Raw genomic sequence first — 20907 nt, 5'->3', positions numbered from 1 at the left:
CATTCAAAAATCTAGAAGGCAAGCTCTAGGTTCAGCATACAGGAATAAAATTATGTCTCATGGTTTTGAGATTAATTTGATTGGGATTGAAAATTCCTTTCATTCATCATTTGTAGTAGCAGTTTCAGACTGCTTGACTGATTTATGTTACAATCCTGGAGTAATTTACTATCCTAATTTATAACACGATGTCTGTTGACTTTTGCCATACTTGTGTTTATATCTTCCCGAGATTCTGTCACTTTACCAACCTCTTAGTTAATGCTCCCTCCAATTTATTAATGTAATTAATTAAAGAAAATAAGTTCATGCTCATCTCCGCACTGTCTCTAGTCCCTAACAATGTCACTGTTGTAAGTGGGGGCTCAGAAATACATTGATTCAAAGATTTTTATTGAGGCCCTTCTGTGTACCTGCCAATGCTCTCGGTACTGGAAGCAACGCAGTGTTATGGCTAAGAGTAGGGGCTTCCAGGTCAGATGAATCTGTGTTTGAATCCCTGTTCTGCCATTTAGTACACCTCAGTTTCTTATACCTCAGTTTCCTCACCTATAAAATGGGCAAAATAATAATAAATAATAATACTTCCTTCCCAGGTGAAGATTGAAAAAGATCATATATGTAATGTGCTTAGGATAGTCTGTCATATAGCAAATCCTCAATGAATGTTGTTTATAAGTCAATCACATAACATCTATAAAATAATGCCAATAATATAACCATTCATATTATAATCTATGTACTATAATTCAATTAATAAAGTTCCCTCAGGAAAAGACTTTTGTCTTTTTTTTTTTCATTACTGTATCTCCAGTGGTTAAAACAGTGCCTGGAACACAGTAAGAATTCAAAAAAAAAAAGTGTTTAATAAATGAATCTGTAATCAAGACATTTTTACATAAAAATGATTTCATTTTCTCTATTACAAACATTTATTTTAAAAATTACAAATGACAGGGAAGAATGCTCTCGTAAGATTAAATGAAGCAAGATTTCTAACATATCAAGATAACGTACTTCCTTCCAGCATCCTGCCTTAGAAATTATATGACATAGGCAATAACTACTTAGAGTAAAATGCCTACTTTTATATATAATATAAATAATAAAGTCTTCAAATTGGCAATAAATGTGGTGAGTTAATTAAGCGTATCTGATAGACACTCAAAAAGTCTTACCACATAAGAACCCGAAAAACCCAAAATGAAAAATTCAATTTTCTTGTTAATCTTGGGACTACACAAGACAAATGTTTTTAACAGAAGAAACTAAAATGCTAATGACTTCAATCTTATCTCCCAACAACATATTTTAGTAATTCCTAGTGCATGGCAAAATAGCTTATGAACATTTGTTTTCCATTCAGTACTCCGGGAAATTTGCCAAAAGTTAGGGTTCCTGATGGAATAGAAGAAAGCATGAGGAACCCACAAGGATTTACACTTAAAAATTAGGTAATGAGTGCACTAGAGATGTGGAAATATCATGGACACCAGTCACTTCTCTCCACCAGATTCTCTTTCCCCTTTTTCTCAAAACCCTCACAGCCTTTGGAGAACTGTTCCCATCTTTCCAACTACTATGTGATTCTGGTAGGGCTGCCAATGACAGAATCACAGCCCCCTTACATACTGAACTGGAAAGAGGAAATCTCTCGTTCCTCTTAGGTGACTAAACTGGGATTGGGGAATTTTCAGCTGCCTGAGTCATCCCCCTCACCACCACCTCATAAAGAAAGCCTCTCTCTACAGGGGGGAAAAAGAAGACAGACATCCTGAGATGCGGAAGAGATGCAGAGATGATCATGGAGCAGGACATGGAGCTATGAGAAAAGGGACAGAGATAAATACCCATTGACATCACTCAAATCTTTGGCTTGAGGCAAACTCAGGCAGGCCAGCTAGTCCACCTCTGATCTTAATTAAGTACCCAAGCCAACAATTATCTCTTTCTGTTCAAATTTCCTTGAGTTGTACTTCTTTTGCTTATAACTAAAAGAATTCTAATGAACACAGGAGACCTTCAATTGTACCCAGTTACAAAATATCTAGAGTTACAATATAAGTTTATAAATCAAAATATTTCTAGTCATGAGTATCCAACATTTTAAATTAGGGGCACTATTTTTTCTGCTTTTAATGTTTATGCATTTTTATGATTAAAACTGCAAAACATTTGGGTTTCACTCATTGAAATGATCCTTTTCTTTGAGGCGTAAAATTTCCACATAATTAATAAGAATGAAAAAAACAACTGATTCATTTTGAAGTTTTTATCTTGGCAACTCAAGTTAATATAATTATTATTAAGTTAGCAACAGAGGCAGTATAGCATGGGGATCAAAGAGCCCGGACTCTGAAGCCAGAGAGCTTGGATTCAAGGGCAGGACCTGCTACTTACTAGCTGTGAGATGTTGGTCAAGTTAGGCAACAAAGATATGTTCCCTCACCTGTGAAATGGATTATGGATTTGAAATGTGAAAATGTACTCAGAATAGTATCTGACACAATATAAGCATGATATTAGTGTTAGTCACTGTCATCGCTGTTATTATCTGAAACAACCGATGTTGCCATAAGCAGATCCTAGTTTCCCTAGCATGACTTGGCGGCAACAACAGAATGCTTTCAAATGTTTCATTGTTTGGATCGTTTTATCACCTCACACTCTGCTTCAGTGAAAGAACTGAGGATCAGAACTGCTTGATCGCAGCATGAAATTTCAGGTGTACACATCCACACTGATGAAGCATTTTAGCAATGTTACTAGCACTAACGTCAAGAATAGCACGGTGCTTCCCTCTGCCACTTATCGCTTTCCTCTAAGAGAGGGGAATGTGATGGAAAGCAAATTATCTAACTGGGAACTTGGGACTCAAGACTGAAAAAATCTAATGCTGATTATTTCTGCTTATTTTCTACCACAATATGATAATGTGCTCAAAAAAATGCTGCGTTGTGATTCTAGAGATCTCACGCTCAAATATACATGGGACCAGGCATGCACTGTAACTATGAGAAGCACTCTGAGTATAAGCACTTAAATTCAAAATTGTAAATACACACGGTAGGGGAAAAAAATCTGCGGGCCATATTAGCCATTGAGATGCTTGTTTATACATCCAAAGGTAAATGATGACTTCATCTGGGTAGTAATAGTACAGATGATTTTTATCTCCTTTTTATTATTGTCTAAGTGGTTTACAATCTACATAATTTCCTTTATCATCAAAGAAGAAAAACACACAAATACGTGATTTTAAACACAAATTTTAGGTTCAGTGAATCAGCTACACCTAATTGAACTTGCTAATTTTGTGACATCTAAGAAAATTACAAAGCAAGCCTTGTGAGAAGACAGAATGACTAAGCACGTTAAGGAACAATTTTCACCAAAGGATAGAAAGAGATCTGTGGATGAGGCTATTTGAGGAGGTGAAGGAAGTCCTTAGATGGTTGGCTACCATAGAGAAGAGTCCAGTGGAGCATTTTCAGCTAGCAGAGTGTGAGGTGATTCAGACTGAACATGGTTAAGTGCTCTTTAATTTTGATGAAATTGTATTTAACGCTCTAAAATGATTGCGTAAGGAATTTGTTCTTTCTTTAAAGCTATAGCCATGCAATGCATCTCCAAGACATACTTTTTGACTGAGCATCTGTACAGAGGTTAATATTGTCTGTCCAGCACAATAAGGGCCGTAAAATCCATATTTTTGTGTAGAAACAGGTGATGCCCTGGACAGAGCTCGGTAGATCAGTTGAAATTTAAAAGCTTTAAAGTTTATTATTATTTTTAAGTGAATTTATTGGGGCAACATTGGTGGATAAAATTATGTAGGTTTCAGGTGTACAATTCTATAACACATCACCTGTATATTGTATTGTGTGTTCACCTCCCCAAGTCAAGCCTCCTTCCATCACCATTTATCTCCCCTTTGCCCTCTCCTACCTCCCCCCACACCCCCCTTCTGGTAATCACCGTTAAAATAGAGGCTTTGGAGCTCAAAACTCATCTCATTAGGAAATTATCTTCTAAACACTGTTTGCTTGTTGACTCAAAGCGCATAAAGCACAAGGGGTGAGTTTGGGTGGGTGATTGTATGTGTATAGAACTTATTTAATGGAAGTGAATTAAGATCATAAATATCTTAAAAATCACTGGGTATCATAACTACACTAGAAGCTTTCTACATTTTTGAGATGAGTTTCACGAAAAGGCACCAGTCATTAGATAAATTGAAATCAGGAAGTGGGTCAGCATTAAAGAGATATCATACATAATCTCAATCCCCTGTGTGATTCTGCATTTCAGAGGAAATGCATAGTCTATCTGCTTTAATGCTTTGAACTTTGTATGATCTCTATAATAACAAATATAGGTAGGACTCATGTATAGGTTGCAGATTTTTTTAAAGCTACCTGGAAAGCTAGCCTAAAGCAGCAAGCAGCGTTAGAGTGCATTAAAAGAATTTACGGGCAGAGTTCCACCTCAAGGTATTGCTTAGTCTTGCTGTTCCAAAAAATGATCCAACAACTGCAAATAAAAAACAATCATCATATTGAAAATTTTAATCCAGAGTGAAGAAAATAAACATTTGTAAAGAGTCACATTCTCAAGAAGGGAAATCTAGTACCATATAAAACGGGAGTTTTCATATGCAGCATTACTGCAAATTATTTTAGAAAGTTCAATGTAACAATCTCAGGATCTTGTGAATATGAAAAGTTAAAGCAATTCTTCTGTTGTCCACACAAAATATTCTGTTCCCACTGTTTCCCAGACTGATTTCCTTAAAACATTAACAAAGTTGTAAATATGTTTCATGTGAGATTGCACAGAAAGAACTTCCACTTAGTAAATTCTAGTAGCTTAACAAATGATTTTTTTTAATAGGAAAACAAAACTTATGGGAAGGTTCTGGATTTGGAGTAAAGAGGCCTCAGGTGTAAACACGGATATGTTTACGGTGACTAGACTACTAGATCCCTCAGAGGCAGAGTTTCAATATCCTATTATGCCATGAAAAGGTCACCTTATTTTCCCCAAATTATTCAATGAAATCTATAAATTACAGAAACAAAATATCTGGATGAAAAAAAACTTTCTCAAAATATGTAGCCGAAAATTTAGAAATATATATCGTAATACTATTATAAAATAAAAAAGGGTACAGTTTTTATAGTTCTTAGACCTTAGAGTACACTGAATATAAGTTCAATGATGCCTGCTTTGCAAATACTCCACAACACCTGAAATAAAATAATTACCCATATTTATTACTTGGACTAACATTTTCACATAAATTGCCAGTTAATACTGTTTCATAAATAATTGTCTTAAGTGCCTATCAGATACAGACTATTAACTCCCCAAATTTTCCACTCCAGGTCCCATAATTTTTGACCTGAGCTTCTAAGTCATTGAATGTGAGGTACTCAGAATGAGTGGCATGAGGCATTTGGAAACACCGAGAGGATAGCTGATACTGTAAGAGAACATTGCCGTCTGCCACACCATGTACTCTTTATTTCTCTCAGCTTTGGCACTCAGTGTAGAAAATTTCTCACCTTCGTACTCCCAGAGTCCATGAAAAGTCTGTTCTGCTTCCGCTCGCTGGTTGTGCTGGGGGATCCCCAAGGAAAGGATCATCCACTTCCATCTGTAACCTTGAACTCCAGGTTTACCTTCGACAGTCACAGGCCTGTGCAGCACTGGCAATCTGTCCCATATTGTGGGAATTCCATATTCCAACTATCAAAATGAGACAGGAGAGCAAATACCATGATGTAAGTAATATGTTCTTGCTCCCCTGGTCTTGATCAAATTAAACTGAAATAACATTTTTCACTGATATCCTCAAGGCAATCAACTCCCCATTACATTTTAGGGAATTCTATTAATTGCAGCAAAATGCTTTTGTGTAATAGTCACCCATAGTAAAATTTCTACCAAAAAAAAATATTCGAGGAATTGGTTTTTGTGGCTTAATACACAGGTACATTTATTTATGTAGTATTTATCATGTTTAATGATGGGAATTTGCTTTCATTCATTCCACAAAAATTTTTTGAGGACATAATATGTGTGCTGTTCCTCACTGGGCCCTGCAGAGAAGATGTGATCCCTGCCCTAAAAGAACGTATAATCTTTACAATCAGAAGGAAGGACAAAACAGCACATTTGCAAACAAAGGAACAATTCAATGCAACATAGATTTAGAACCCAATTGGAAAACACAGAAAAGGCATAGAAACATGGAGGTAAATATAGCCAGAAAATATTTCCTGGGACTTGAGCAGTACAAGAAAGGAAAATACATAGATTAAATATAAGTATTTTGAATACTTTATTTTAGATGTTTACTTTGCCTACTTTAATTTCAAGCCTTTTGAGAACTGAAAATAACGACATCGATTTGTCAGCATTTATTGTTCACATTCATGGTAGCTGCTGACTTTTATGTATTCCCCCAAAATCCCCAAAATGTATTAGAATGTTGTTCTTACCTAGGTATGCATTCAAAGTGTATTAAGTGTAAGCCACTTAACATTAAGGGTTATGGGGGTGAAAAAGTTAAAAAATAAAATAAAAAAGAAAGAAAGAAAGCAGGGGAAGGTTTGCAGATTTGTGTCAGTTATCTACTTGCCACAATAATGCTGTGTAATAAACCACACTAAAATGTAGGAAATATATTAAAATAATTTATTATCTCATGAAAAAAAAAAAAAAATATATATATATATATATATATATATATATATATATATATATATAGCCAAAAAGCCACACATATAAGGATTTTTTTATTAATTAAAAAAATTCTTGTGCACCACCACCCACCTTTTCCATGCTGGATATTAGAACTACAAAAACCAGACATTCCCCTTGCCCTCGGGTGACTCACAATCTAGTGGGAAATACTCCTGTACACAGCACAGAGAAAGCTGTAAAAAGTGCTTTGGCAGAAGCCTGGGAGCACTAAGCAGCGAGCCTCTGGTTCTGACGGTGGGACCTGGGCGAGCGGACAGTATGCAAAGACTTCACAGAACTTACAGTTGACAGACACGGAACAAGAGAATAGGAAAGGAAAGGAAAGGAAAGAAGTGCATTGTAAATGGAGGAAATGGCATGAACAAAAGCGGGGAGCCATGTGTGAGCTGAAGGGAGAGGGGAGAGCAGATATAAACAGAGCACAGCGTTCGTGGTGGGAGGTGTGGGCAGCGAGAGGGGTCCTGACAGTGGAAGGGGTGTAGGCCCTGTGGCTATCTAGACGGTATGCTGAAGCCAAGTGCAACCACTGCAGGGCTTTAAGCAGAAAATTTACTGATGAGATGTATCACTCTAGAGGGCATATATAAGAACAAATATAAACAAAAAATGTGAAGTCTTATTCAAAATTCACTTTTCTATCCCAATTTCCCCTCACTACTCTGGTGCGCTTTTATTTTCAAAGTTATGGTCTTTATTTCAAATGACTCTTGTGTAAAGTCTGTAAGAGAAAATGATCTTCAAGAACAGAATTGAACTCAATTCAGTAACCATGGAACTTTCATTTCGTCTCTACAACATAATGCTTCTTGAATCTCCTAGTGCTAGATACACTCATGCCCCCTCAGTTATTCATTTCTCATTGCGTATAGAAATTAACCAAAGCGATTCTGACTGAACGAAAAAAATTTTAGAGCCAAGAATAAGTTACTGTAAGCTCTGAATGCTACAGGCTTTAACAGCCATTCAGACAACTATCCCATCATAAAAGCAAAAGAAATTTATCTGCACAAAAGTTTAAAACTCTGCATAGTCAGTATTATGATTGTTCTTTCGCTGCTAAATATTCTCAAATTATGTTTAGTGCTTAGTGACTTTTGCCTAGAAAGAGAATTGGAACAATTTTTTAAATGTATTATGTAGAGGGGGGTTTTCCCCTTTTTCTTTATAAATAGATTATGGTCTTTCTGATATCCCCAAATGGTCAAAAGCATTCTTCTGGCAACCTGTAAATTTTAGTCAAAATATCACCTCTAGTAACAATTCAAAATGTCAAAATAATCTTAACTTTGTAGGAAATTTTACTTGTCTTGTTATATAGTTTAGAAATGTCAAATGTCAACAAGAAAACTTATGGAACAAAATAAACTAACGTGTAGACAAGAAGCACATATTTTTATTCTAGTATTTCAAATGTTCTCTGGTATGAAACCTCTTAAGTGAGCTATGTATACTATTAAACCTACTTCGTATATTAAGAAAAACTTAAATGCAAACAAAAACCCCATAACGCCAAACACAACAGTTTTAGACATCCTTATGCTCAACTCTGAGGTAAATATGATGTCAGCTCCTTTCTAAAACAGCTTGCAAATTAAAACCACAATGAGGTACCACCTCACACCTGTCAGAATGGCTCCATCAACAAATCAACGAACTACAAGTGCTGGTGAGGGTGTGGAGAAAGGGGAACCCTGGTACACTGCTGGTGGGAATGCAGACTGGGGCAGCCACTATGGAAAGCAGTATGGAGGTTCCTCAAAAAATTAAAAATGGAGCTGCCTTTTGACCCAGTGATCCCCTTCTAGGAATATATCCTAAGAAACCTGAAACATTAATCAGAAAGAATATATGCACCCCTATGTTCATAGCAGGACAGCTCACAATAGCTAAGATCTGGAAACAGCCCATCAGTAGCTGAGTGGATAAAAAAGCTGTGGGACATTTACACCGTGGAATACTACGCAGCTGTAAAGAAGAAGAATCTCGTACCCTTTGGGACAGTATGGATGGACCTGGAGAATATTATGCTAAGTGAAATAAGCCAGGCAGGGAAAGACAAACATCACATGATCTCTCTTATACGTGGAATCTAAAGAACTTAATAAACTAATGAACAGAATAGATTCAGTGACACGGAAGCATGGATCAGGCTGACGAATGTCAGAGGAAAGGAGGGAGGTGGGGACGGAGATTAACCGAAGAATCTATATGCACTTATGCATAACCCAAGGACACAAACAATGGTGTAGGGAGGGACTGGGGAGGGGAAGGGGGCAGGGTGGAAGGGCTCATTGGGGAGAAAAAGGGGCATATGTAATATTTTGAACAATAAAAATAAAAAAAGCTTGATGTTTACCAAATTCTCAAATGCTTCAAGTCTGCTTTCTGTTAAATTTGTGAGATGCCTATTTGATGCTAGCACTACATAGAACAGAATTTGGTCTGGTGAGTTTTGTTTTGTTTCGTTTTCATCACGTTTCCACAAAGAAATATTCTATCACCTGTAGTAACAGAATTTGGCCAAAAATGCTATGACTCCTGGAAGGCAAAACTAAAATTTTCTAAACTGGAAGACATAAACTTCTAAAAGTCAATAAAAGAGCAGATAACACTCTTAATAGACATGTTTTGTTTAGCTTTTATAAACTTTTCTTAATAGACTTCTTTTTTTAAAGTCTCTATAGGAAAATTACCAATGATTTTTCAAGTGATGATAATAGGAAACCAAGCTGCACTGAAGTTAGGGCTAGGTTTTATCAAATTAGAGAACTTTATTTCTAGAATTTTCTAACTGCATTTATAAGGACAAAGAGTTACAGAATTATGCAATTGTGTCCAGTCAATAGAATCAATGTAAATACAGAGTCTGGGTAACCAGGCTAAAAACTCTATGCTATATCATTTCTTCCATTACAGGGCTTAAAATTTTTGCCCAGAACTTTTCAAGTAAATGCCTCTCTCCTCTACTTTGCCTCTGAGGACCAGCCCTAAAGAAAGCCAGTAATTTATGTAGGCTTTTAGGAACATTTTTTATCCTTCTGACAAATACATTTGAGGCTATCTTTTTTCATATCTAACACTACTACTGAGTAATGATATTTTTTAAAGATTTTAATTATAGATGGGAAGAAAAGTTATAAAATCAAAATGTTGCCATTCTCCTTGTAGGGAGACTACCTTATATTTTATAAAGTACATGAAGGGTCAGCAAGATAAAAAATCATTAGTTTTGTCTAGTGAGATGTAAACATGACTAATATTTTATATGTATATTAAAATCACTGAGATTTCTATTTTGAATTAAGGAAAAGTAACATATATGCAGCTATTAATATAAAGTTTCTTTATGCAATAAAAAGGTGAGATGTTTATAATCTTAACGTATTCATTTGAAATTATATAAAAGTAAAGATACATATATATTCTACATAATCTAGTAATCCTATGTACTATATATCAGATTTAAGTAGGACTTAATGCATAGCATTTTACCCCTATTAAGATAGAAAATAATTTTTCATTTTAAGTTACAATTATAGCTTATTTGTAAGTAACACATAGAACAAAAAAGGGAAACAAGGCTTAACATTATATAAAGCCTCCTATATACATTTCAGCAATTAAAATAGTGATGGCCTAGATACAAATAATATTATAGGAATAATATAGCATCTGAATTTTGAAAGAAAGCTACAAGATCCTCATTGAACTATATGAAATTATAATGCTATAAAACTTGTCCCACTGTAGAACAAGGTGATCTCTGAAATTACAAGGCAGTGAATTCAGAACCATAAAAAGGAAATATTACTTCATAACCTTTCGTTAACCTGTAGCTACAGTTCCACAGGAGGTCATAAAATCAGATTCTGTGGTTGGATATAAAAGCTGGATAATTTTATAGCACTCATATTATCAGTGTTCAAGCTCATTGCCCCCAGCAGCTGGAATAGAATTCTTTGATCATTCATATCAGTAGACTACTAGGTATGAAGGTAGGTGGAAATATGCATTGTCTTCAAGGTTAAATATTGGTTCTTTGAAGTCAAATGACACCATTTACCCATTGGTTTCCTTTCTAACATGCATAAGAGTGATGAAGGCGCATAGAAGCCATAGGAGCTGCCTTTATAAGTCTTACGAAGTCTTCTCATCAGTTTACAGACCCACGTGCACAGTAGGCCTACATTTAACAAAACACTGGCATCAGATGAATGCTAGAATTCCCGTTTGCAGGTTATTTTGTCTTGAGTGATCCTGTTTCTAAGCTGAAGCTTCCATTTTCCAGAATTCCACTCTTCTCTCCATGGTGCTTCAACTTGTGAGGATACTTCCTGTATCTATTGTCTGCTTTAAAAATACAAATTACATGTCTATTGGCCATCTGCATGTCCTCTTTGGAGGAATGTCTATTCAGGTCCTTTATCCATTTTTTAATTGGATTGTTTAGTGGGTTTGCTGTTAAATTGCATGAGTTCTTTATAAATTTTGGATGTTAACCCATTATCAGATATCATTGGTGAATATCTTTTTCCAGATGGCCAATAGACATATGAAATGATGCTCAACATCAATCATCAGAGAAATGCAAATTAAAACCACAATAAGATATCACCTGTCAGAATGGCTACCATCAATAAAAAAATAAACAACAAGTGGATGTGGAAAAACAGAGCCTTCATGCATTGTTGGTGAGATTCCAAACTGGTGCAGCCACTATGGAAAACAGTATTTTAAAATTAAAAATAGAACTTCCTTATAATCCAGCAATTCTACTTCTTGGGTATTAACCTGAAGAAATCCAACACACTAATTCAAAAAGATAAATGCACTGCTATGTTCACTGAAGCATTATTTACAATAGCCAAGACATAAAAGCAATGTAAGTGTCTATCAATAAACAATTGTGTAAAGATGTGACACATATATACAATGGAATATTACTCAGCCATAAGAAAGAATGATCTCTTACCATTTGAGACATGGATGAACCTAGACAGTATTATGCTAAGCGAAATAAGTCAGACAGAGAAAGACAAATGCCATGTGATTTCACTTATATATGGCATCTAAAGAACAAAATAAATGAATAAATCAAACAGAAACAGACTCATAGATACAGAGAACAAACTGAAGGTTGCCAGATAAGAGGGGAGTTGGGGGACTGGGTGAAAAAAGATGAAGAGATTAAGAAGTACAAATTGGTAGTTACAAAATAGTCACAGGTATGTAAACTACAGCATAAGGGATATAGTCAATAATATTGTAATAACTATGTATAGTGCCAGGTGGGTACTTGTCTTATCGGGGGGTCACTTTGTAAATTATATAAATATATAATCTATGCTGTACACCTGAAACTAATATAATATTGAATGTCAACTGCAGATAAAAAATAAAAGTTTAAAAAGAGAAACACAAAAAGAAAAATGAATAACATGAAAAAATATATATTACAATGTCCTATCTGCGCAAACTTTTAAACTGCTTTTTAAAATGTACTGTCCTTTTGTATTTAAACATTTTTTTAAATTGCTATTTCCTACTTCTGTGCCTTTGCTCAGTCTGCCTCTGTCACTGGAATGCCATTCCCTGTCCCTCCCAATTCAAGAATTCATTTTAATTCCAGTTTCTTCATGAAGAGATCTCCAGTTTCCTCAGATGAAAGTCATACCCCAAACACGTTCTCCCCACCTACCCTGTATATCTGAAACATGGCATCTGTATTTCTGATATTTACCCATTTCTATCTTATTCTAAATGTATGCATAAATGCATATGGCTTACCTCTTGCTTAGCTCTCTGGTAGAATGTAAAAATCGTATAAATCGTGGCTGTCTCTGAGTCATCCTTTGTGTGTTTCTCAGCACCTACTGTCTTTAATGTGCCGACTGCCCAGTAAGCATTTGTGGCATGAAAGAATAATTAAATTAATGAGGCGGTGTTTGTGCGGTGTGTGCATCCTTGGACAGCAATGCACATGAAGAGCTATTCTGTGGCATACTTGTTACCAATACCCTCATCTAATTCTTACTTCTCTTTTTCCAGCTGGTTTTCTTTCTTGGTTACTTTTGAAAATCCCAGTACTTTAAAATAACAAAAAGAAAATTAACCTCTACCCAAAAATATCAAGAATATTAACTGTTTAGACTCAGTATTCATATGAAAAGAAATACATCAATAAGAGAATGTTGAGACTTGTGGTTGTTTCTGGGTAGAGTTGAGTGAAGCACCAAAATATTATTTTGTTAACCTGCTTCTTCCATCTAGTGGCAAAAAGCAGTAAGAAACAATGTTCTGGAAAAACACCATGGTCAAATGGTTCTAAATGCCAGTTTAGGAATTACTGATGGTGAGAGTTCAACACCCAAAGTTTAAATTGATTCTTAAAAATAATAACTTTAGCCAATTGGCAGTATTCAGCTGGGATAGCTATCAAAGTTACTTAAATTTCTATGCATATTAGCACATTTGTAACAAAGACTTCTGCTACCTATATAAAGGTATATATCACCCCACATTAAATTGGGGTGAATTTGTTTGGGTATATAGTTTTATTCCTGAGCCAAAGTGTTGGAAAACTAGTATTTAGAATTCCATTATTTCCTCAACTATCAGCCCAGGACTACTGTGCTGTTATAAGTTTCAAGAGGTAAAATTGAGAGACACTGAAATTGGCCTATCCCACTGGAACTGTGAGTTAAAATAATGTTTCAAAAATAGGCAGTGAAATACTTTATGACCTGAGGCATGGAGTCAATTGAAAGGGGATGGGGGAGGCACAATCTAAAGAAGGTACAATCATCTGCTCTGCACTGTTAAAGCTTCTTCACAGGCATCAATGAAAAAATAACATGCAACGCACAGCACAGTTGTGCATTCTCCACACTCCCAAAGGCCACAAGCATATTCCTAACACAGGAGACTATGTTGCCCTTCTAACATTGCATTTGCCTCACTGCAATGTAACAACTGTTTTAGAAGTTAAATGTGGGCTCTGCAACAAAGGAATAAACATTTCCCAGACAGCAAGCTTTTCTCCTTCCCCTAGTCAAGTGAGCCAGTTAACAATATGTAACGGTGTATAACTTAAGAGTTGTCAAAGTTTAAAACTATATTAAGACTACATAAGGGGAAAAATGTAAGTGTTGATGAATATCATGATTATTTCAAATTCAATATTTTTTTTATTAAAAAAAAGACTTTGTTCCAGAACATCAGAATTTTCAAGAATAGAAAAATGTTGCCTTAACACCACCCTCAACACCCCAGAGCAAATTTGGCTGTTGGTTTTTCCGCTCTCCCTAGCCACCTCCTCCACTAAAACGGAAGCAGCCTAAAAATGTATGTTCTGCTACAAATGGGAGAGAAGGTGGGGAAATGGGGTGGCGATGACATAGAGGAGAGGGTAAAGCAAAGAAGATGGGCTCATTGGACAACTCCATCTGGGAAACGGGCAAAGCAGAAGGTGATTCTCATTTCCCCAGGATTCTCGTGGCCAGTCTCCCTAGATTGAGCCAGGAAAGGATGCCAATTAACAGGGAGATTGCTGGAGCCATTCCACTGTTTAGATGTCCCAACATCCCCAAGACCTTAAGCCTCACCCTCAATAATTAAATTGATACAAACAATTGTTACCATATGGCGCCAGCAAAAGGCAAGATGGTGATGGAATCTGGTGGCCCAGCGGGACTCCTGGCACCTGTGGGGGAACCTAGCCTGGCACTGCTCATTGCATTGACTTCACAATCATGTGCCCCCACTTTATAGGTAATTGAAATGTGTGGGTCGCTTTTATGATGGTAAAATGTGGTTCTGCTAAAACTAGAGACTGTGGCATTTAAAATTTTCTTTCACAATGGAAAGAAATTCAGTTCCTGAGAAGTGAACTGCTGGCAAACAATACACGGGGTCACCAGCATTAATATTTTATTCATTATTTGTACGAATTCTTGGGCAAATCATGTAACTTCTTTGGGCCTCAGTTTCCTCATCTATATAATAGAACTCTATATAATATGATAATGTCCATCTGATAAAGTTTTTATGAGGAACTAAATGAGAAAATACACATGAAGTGCTGGCAAATAGCAAATGCTCAATAGATATGAAATATTATTATTTATAGGGTACCTAATATACACCAAGAATTTTGTAGCATGTTATCCTGCATATAGTATGGCATCTAACATTTATTTACATGTGTTTGTAAAATGAATTTAAGAGTAGCTCTTCCTTTGGTGCAAATATTTCCTTATCATAGTTTACCTTTGTAAAGAGGCATGCTAATTTTTGTAAACAATTTTCAAATATTTTGTAAACAACGCCTTCAAGTCTTTGGGCAGCCAATACTCAATTATGATTAAAATCAGGTCAACATTTGTGTCTTTTTTTGATGGTTCTTAGAAAATCTTAGCTGAAAAGCTAAAGATTAATGTAAGAAAACTTAAAAATACATAATTTTTAAAAAGAGGCATATGATTAATAAAAAGAAAACATCTTTTAAAGAACAAAAAGTACGAAGATTAAAATGATCATTAAAAACTTTTAATCTCTAAATAGCAGATGTCATAAATTTCTAGAAGTCGTATACCTAGGTTTGGTATGAAGCCAGGAGCTCAAAGAATGAAGAGAGGGAGGAAAACAATCATTCCAAAGCACCAATTTTTCTGTCCCCATGTGCATTTGGGCTATAGTGAGTCTATAATATGGTAAGATTTTTAATATAAAATCATATTTAGAGAGCAGGGGCGTATTTGAAGAAATTAGGGGAATGTGTATTCTTGAGATACTGGCAAGAGCAAAGACCTTGCAGCAAGAATATAGACCAAGGATATCCTGGCAAAAATGCAAAAGTCTTTGTGAAGAAAATAATTTAATGGCAGAACAGCAATCTGTTTTCTCCTTTTATATGGAGATGCCCTAGGAAAGAAAGTGAGCCACTTGAATCTCCTTGTAAAGCAAATCATGACAAATCTGGCAAACTAAGGACGTTTGCTAACAGGAGATTCCTTATCTGTGGAAAGCTTTGAGCAGGATATACTTGGTTGGTTTAAGATCGCTTATGATGAAAAAAACCCCACAAACTTAGATTTGGATTGATGGGGCCTGGGTCCTTGGAAAATGTCCCATAAGCAATGTAATTATCTGAATATAAAATGGAGCTGTTTACTAAAATATAGCCCCTTTGGGGTCAAGTCCATGTAGCTAAAAATAAGGGCATGTTGCCTTTGCCCTTTTTACAGGGGCAATGCCTAAGTCCACCCTTCACTCAGTTTGTATTGGTCATGTGAAATGAGAATCTTTGGAATTGGCTGAATCCATAATCACCTTTATGACAAATAGAGGATAGCTGATAAATCCAGCTTAAAATCAAGTTCAAGCCAATCTGAGAAATTCCTGGAGCAACCAGAGGCAGTCCTCAAACTGTGAGAAATAGGCTATTTTCTTTCACAGGCCCTTCCAACAAGCAGGACAATCACAGCTGAGAGGGCAGTTTGAGTTTTGGCAAAATCACATTGCTCCTATAAGAATACTGCTAGCCTCCATCACAGTCATCAAAAATAAATCTTACTGTAAGTGGGGTGCTGAGCAGAAATAAGCCTTAAAAGATTTATAAAGGATAATGTTACAGGGAGCTCCACTAAGACCTCATGATCCAACTGCTCAGATCATACAGTATCTGCCTCCTGGAATATATGCAGATGTGAAGCCTCTGGGAGAAATCAAATAGGGCTACTCGGCAAAGATCCCTTGTATTTTGGACTTGAAAACTGAGGCAGCTGCTCATTAAAGCCCATTTGAAAGACAGTTGCTAGCTTATTCCTGGAAGTTGATTAAAACTGCCACACCACAGAAGGGCATCAAATAATTCTGAGGCTTAGATATCAATCATGCCTTGGGTGATGTCAGAGACACACCGAACAGAGAAGAGGCAGCACAAGAGAAAATGCTGTATGGAAGATGCTGTCAGGTAGGAAGTTCAGGGGAACAGTGCTACGTACAGAAGCAAGCTGCTCATAGAGCCACTGAGAGAGCCCTGCAAGGATCTCCCTTCCCCACCCCGCTCTGTAGTCCAAGCCCTGGGATTCTTTCCCGGCCAAGACAAAGCAGCTGCCTGGTTCCGTGACGGGAGTTCCTGGCTTGAGGGCCATGTTGCTGCTTGGAAATTGGCAGCTATGTGCCTTACTGAGAGAAAAAACCTTCAGGGGAGAAATAATGGGCAAGTCTGCAAATCTGGCAGAGTTGAGAGCTGCTAATTTAGCAGTGGGAGAAGAATCAGGCTCCTGATCTCAGAGGCGCATTTTGATTATTTGCAGACTTTGGGCTATAGTCAACAGCAAACGGGTCCTAGATCACTAGACAGTAGAGAATACCCTTATGTGGCACTCAATTAAGGAAAATTCATTGAGAATTAAGAATAAATAAAGTGGGTCATGTGGATATTCACCAAAAAAATCCAGTTTCTAGCTCAGAAAGGAGATTGGAATACTGAGACAGATGCCTTAATCCGATTCCTGAGCCAGCTACCTGGGTTCCTGAAACCAGTAGGTATGCAGTTTCAGATACAGTAACCACCTGTGTCTTCCCTAGCAGGGGGAGATGTTACATAATGACACCTGTTAAAAACTGTACTGTGACATCTGGAACAAACCAAATGAGATCCAGATTTATTAAACAATGGAATCTAGTCACCTCCCCAGTAAGAGGGAATGTAGCATATAAGAAGTCATATCTGTTGGGAAGGAACAGAATGACCCTTCCTGTAATATTGAGTGATATGTGGTATGTCAAACATCACTTTAATCTCTTTTTTTTTATTGATTGATTTTAGTGAAAGGAGAATAAAACCAATGGACCTTAGTGTATATTGAGTCTGGTGGCATAATACACAGACAGAAACTACTTTCAAGGTAAATGCTTGAACACAGGGATCTGTCTGTATATCCTTGGTGGGATATACTCCAAGATCAAAAAGAATCACAAAAATAAAAATGATATAACCTTTAAAGTCTTTTCAGTAATCCCATTGTTGTTGATGGTGTTTTTTTAATTCAGCCTGTTTGTGTATTATGGGGAAAAGCAAATGAGAAATTATATTGAAATCAATGAACACCAATTTGGGCCATGTTAGAAGGGAAACAGAAGATGTATGAGACTAAGTAGGAAGCAGCGATGTGAAATCATGATGTATTTTCTATTTAAAAGGACTAGGGAACAGGTACCCAGCGCATTAGCAATGGGCACTCCTAGTGTCCAATTAGTGGTCTCTAAATATCATTTGCCATTAAGAGAAACCAAGATTTACTGGAGAAATGGCTAGCTGTCTATAGCAAGCAATATTCAAGACAAGCCTGAAACATCCTGTCATTCAGAAAGCAAATAAGCTATTAAAGACTGTTAAGGACATATCCAAAACCCTAAGAGACAACTTAAAGAGACTCCCACTGGCCAAAGATGGAACACTTTGACCACCAGTGAGAAAACTGCAGTGGATTGATACACATCAAGTATTTTTAAGTCCATGAGTTCATAAAGATACTCTTTAAAATCTGATTGGCCATCTTTGGAGATTGCTAGAGAAGCAATTATTCAGACAACTGATAAATAAAAGAATAAGCATTTATCCTGTAAAAACGTGTTTCTTGGCATCAAAATAGTTGAATTGGAAGAGTTTTTTTATACAAGTATTCCAGCTAAGAAATCTGGAAAGACAAAATTGGATCATAGACATATTGCAAGCCTTAATGAATTCACGGATTTAAGCAGTGCTCATCAGTGGCTTCCAACATCGCAAAAAGGGGACAAGCAGACAATGTGCATCCCCCGATAGAATCCAATACCATCTACAAAACATTTTTACCAAAAATTGAACCTGAATGTAATCAAGCTTCTAGATGTAATGCACAGAAATACAGAAGACAGACAAAAGCATGGGAATATAATTACCCAAATCCAGGTGGCAAAAATTATGTAGTTTTCCAAACTATGAGGAAAATATCTAGAACAGTGTCATAAATCATTGAGTATTTTCTCTTGTGCTGGATTTTGTGGTTTGTCGTTGTGAGGCCTGTAACACCCACGGTCATTCTGTGTACAAAACGGAAAGTTGTCTCTGCATGAAGGTGACCTAGAAGATGGCAGGGCAAGAAAGTCACGTATAAACGGAGCTGGAAACCTGACGGCACGGTGAGATTGGGAACCTCTACATCAAACTTCCAGAAGTCCTCTACCTCCTTTTGTTGTTTGAGCTGGTTTCAGTTGAGCTTATTTTTACTTGTAACCCAAATCATCCTAATTTATAGATTAAAAAAAGAGCTACATACTATGAAATGGGACCACTTCCAATGAATGTATTTAGAATTTGAGGATCTAGAGAGAAGGAAGATGGCGGCCCTGTGAGAAGCAGCAGCACCCCCGCCCCCAGCCACGGACCCGATTTCCTCCTAAAATCCTACACAGCCAGCTGGGAAAACCAGAGACACATACCTGAGTGGACGGAGTGCGAGTGGGGAGCACCGAAGAAGCATCACGGAGTCCGGTAAGAGAGGGGGCGTAGGAAGGGGGAGCCCCCCTGAAGCCTGTGCTGCGCTCTGAGCCCCGAGGCTTGGAGGCCGCAAAGCTCCCTCCCCTCGGGAGTGTGGGCGGCACCCAAAGGCGGGGACCTCACACCCGGAGCCACGAGGGGGAAGGAGCGCCCCGCGCACAGGGCAGAGGGCCCCAGGGGAGCGGAGAGTCCCGGAGGGAACGGCGCCTTCCTAGGAAATGGTGCCTCTAATGGCGGACGGCGCCTTCCTCAGAAACAAAGCTTCTAGTGGCGGCTGCGACCGGAGTCTAGTGCTCGAGGTGCCGACCATAGGGAAGGCTGTCCCAAGGTCTGTGGCACCCAAGTGTTAAGGGACCAGAGGACTGCGCTGAGCAGCTGCACACAGGGGCCCTCTGCCTCCCTGTGGGGCCCTGTGCTGAGCCCCAGAAAGCGCTGAACCTGCGTGGCAGGGTCGAGGGGAGGAGCCCTCCCGCCCTGAGCTCCCGGTGCGGAGAGTCTGGGATCTGTGACCAGCCCTGAGGGGTCCCGTGGTGGCGTGAGGAGCCGCCCCAGCTTTGCTGAGACCAGAGGTGTGGGGAGCTGCGTGGAGCTGACTTCGGGTGCCCTCCGTCTGGGGGCCTTGGTGTGCGGGCCACAGGACCTTGCAGGGCGGTCTCTCTGCCTGTGTGTTGCTTTGTGTGTTTTTTGAGTCTGATCAGGGAGCTGGCTCCACCTTCCCAGTGTGCACTGGGCAGACAGACCATCAGAGGCTGGGATTGGGGTCTGAACACTAGACGGTCTGAGGGGCGGGCCTGGTGCGACCAGCCAACCAGAGCTGAGCAGGGAGGGGCGGAGCCCGCCAGCCTCTCCTGCAGCCGGGAGCACCGCCCCCAACAGGAAAGAGCTGGGTCCAGCTCACAGAGGCCCAGACACCCGTGCAGGGCACAGTCCTGAGGGGGAAGGGAGAGCAGCTCACAGGAGGACATCACAAGAATGAGACTCTCAGGGACTGTTGTTTGGGAACTGGAGGAAAAGCTGAAAAACCCCTGCTGGGGGCTGGAATGTTCTTTAATCAAACCCACTGAGCCCAGGCTGCTGAAACGGCCCGTATAGAAAAGGAAACAGGCTGAAATCAATCTGAAGCTGCAGCAGGACAGAGCCTGGGGAACTAGAATCAGAGGACAGGGTAGGGACTGAGGAGCTGGCAGTGGAGCGGAGATTAACTCCCGCAGAGTGAGCGCTTGAGAGTGACACCTCTAAGGGGAGTGATGCCCTGAGCTACACTAGTCACCCTGCGCCCTAAAGGCTCTACAGAAGACTCTGGAGCAAGACCAGGCAACTAAGAGGTTGCAAAATAGCTGACAAGAGGAGGTGGCCCACGGGGAGCCTCAGATCAACCATCTACCTAAGGACACCAGAGCCAAACCTAGACGGCTCCTCGCATTGGGTGATACACAAGCACCTCCCAGGAGAACTGAAACCAGCATACAAAACAGTGACCCTCAGACAACATGAGCTGCCCAGAAGAAACTCACCTGATTGACTGTCTTTTTTCTTCTGTTTTTATGTTTGGTTTGGTTTTGGTTTTTTTGGTTTTGGGTCTTTTTGTT

The 20907-nt window shown here is 38.4% G+C and overlaps 1 protein-coding gene across 1 annotated transcript in view; it reads right to left on the bottom strand.

The window, feature by feature from the left end:
- Positions 1-5703: 5703 nt before the first annotated feature.
- C4H4orf33 (chromosome 4 C4orf33 homolog) overlaps positions 5704-20907 on the bottom strand; it is a 44252-nt gene continuing 29048 nt past the window's right edge. Inside the window, exon 7 of the mRNA XM_016203350.2 lies at positions 5704-5751. The gene's annotated coding sequence lies outside the window, so the exon portion shown is untranslated. The remainder of the gene's footprint in view (positions 5752-20907) is intronic.

Source organism: Miniopterus natalensis, chromosome 4 (genome assembly GCF_054644295.1).
Source record: "Miniopterus natalensis isolate mMinNat1 chromosome 4, mMinNat1.hap1, whole genome shotgun sequence".
NCBI classification, from domain to species: domain Eukaryota; kingdom Metazoa; phylum Chordata; class Mammalia; order Chiroptera; family Miniopteridae; genus Miniopterus; species Miniopterus natalensis.
Note: the sequence above shows the minus strand (reverse complement) of the source record. Positions and strands in the feature narration are given on the sequence as shown.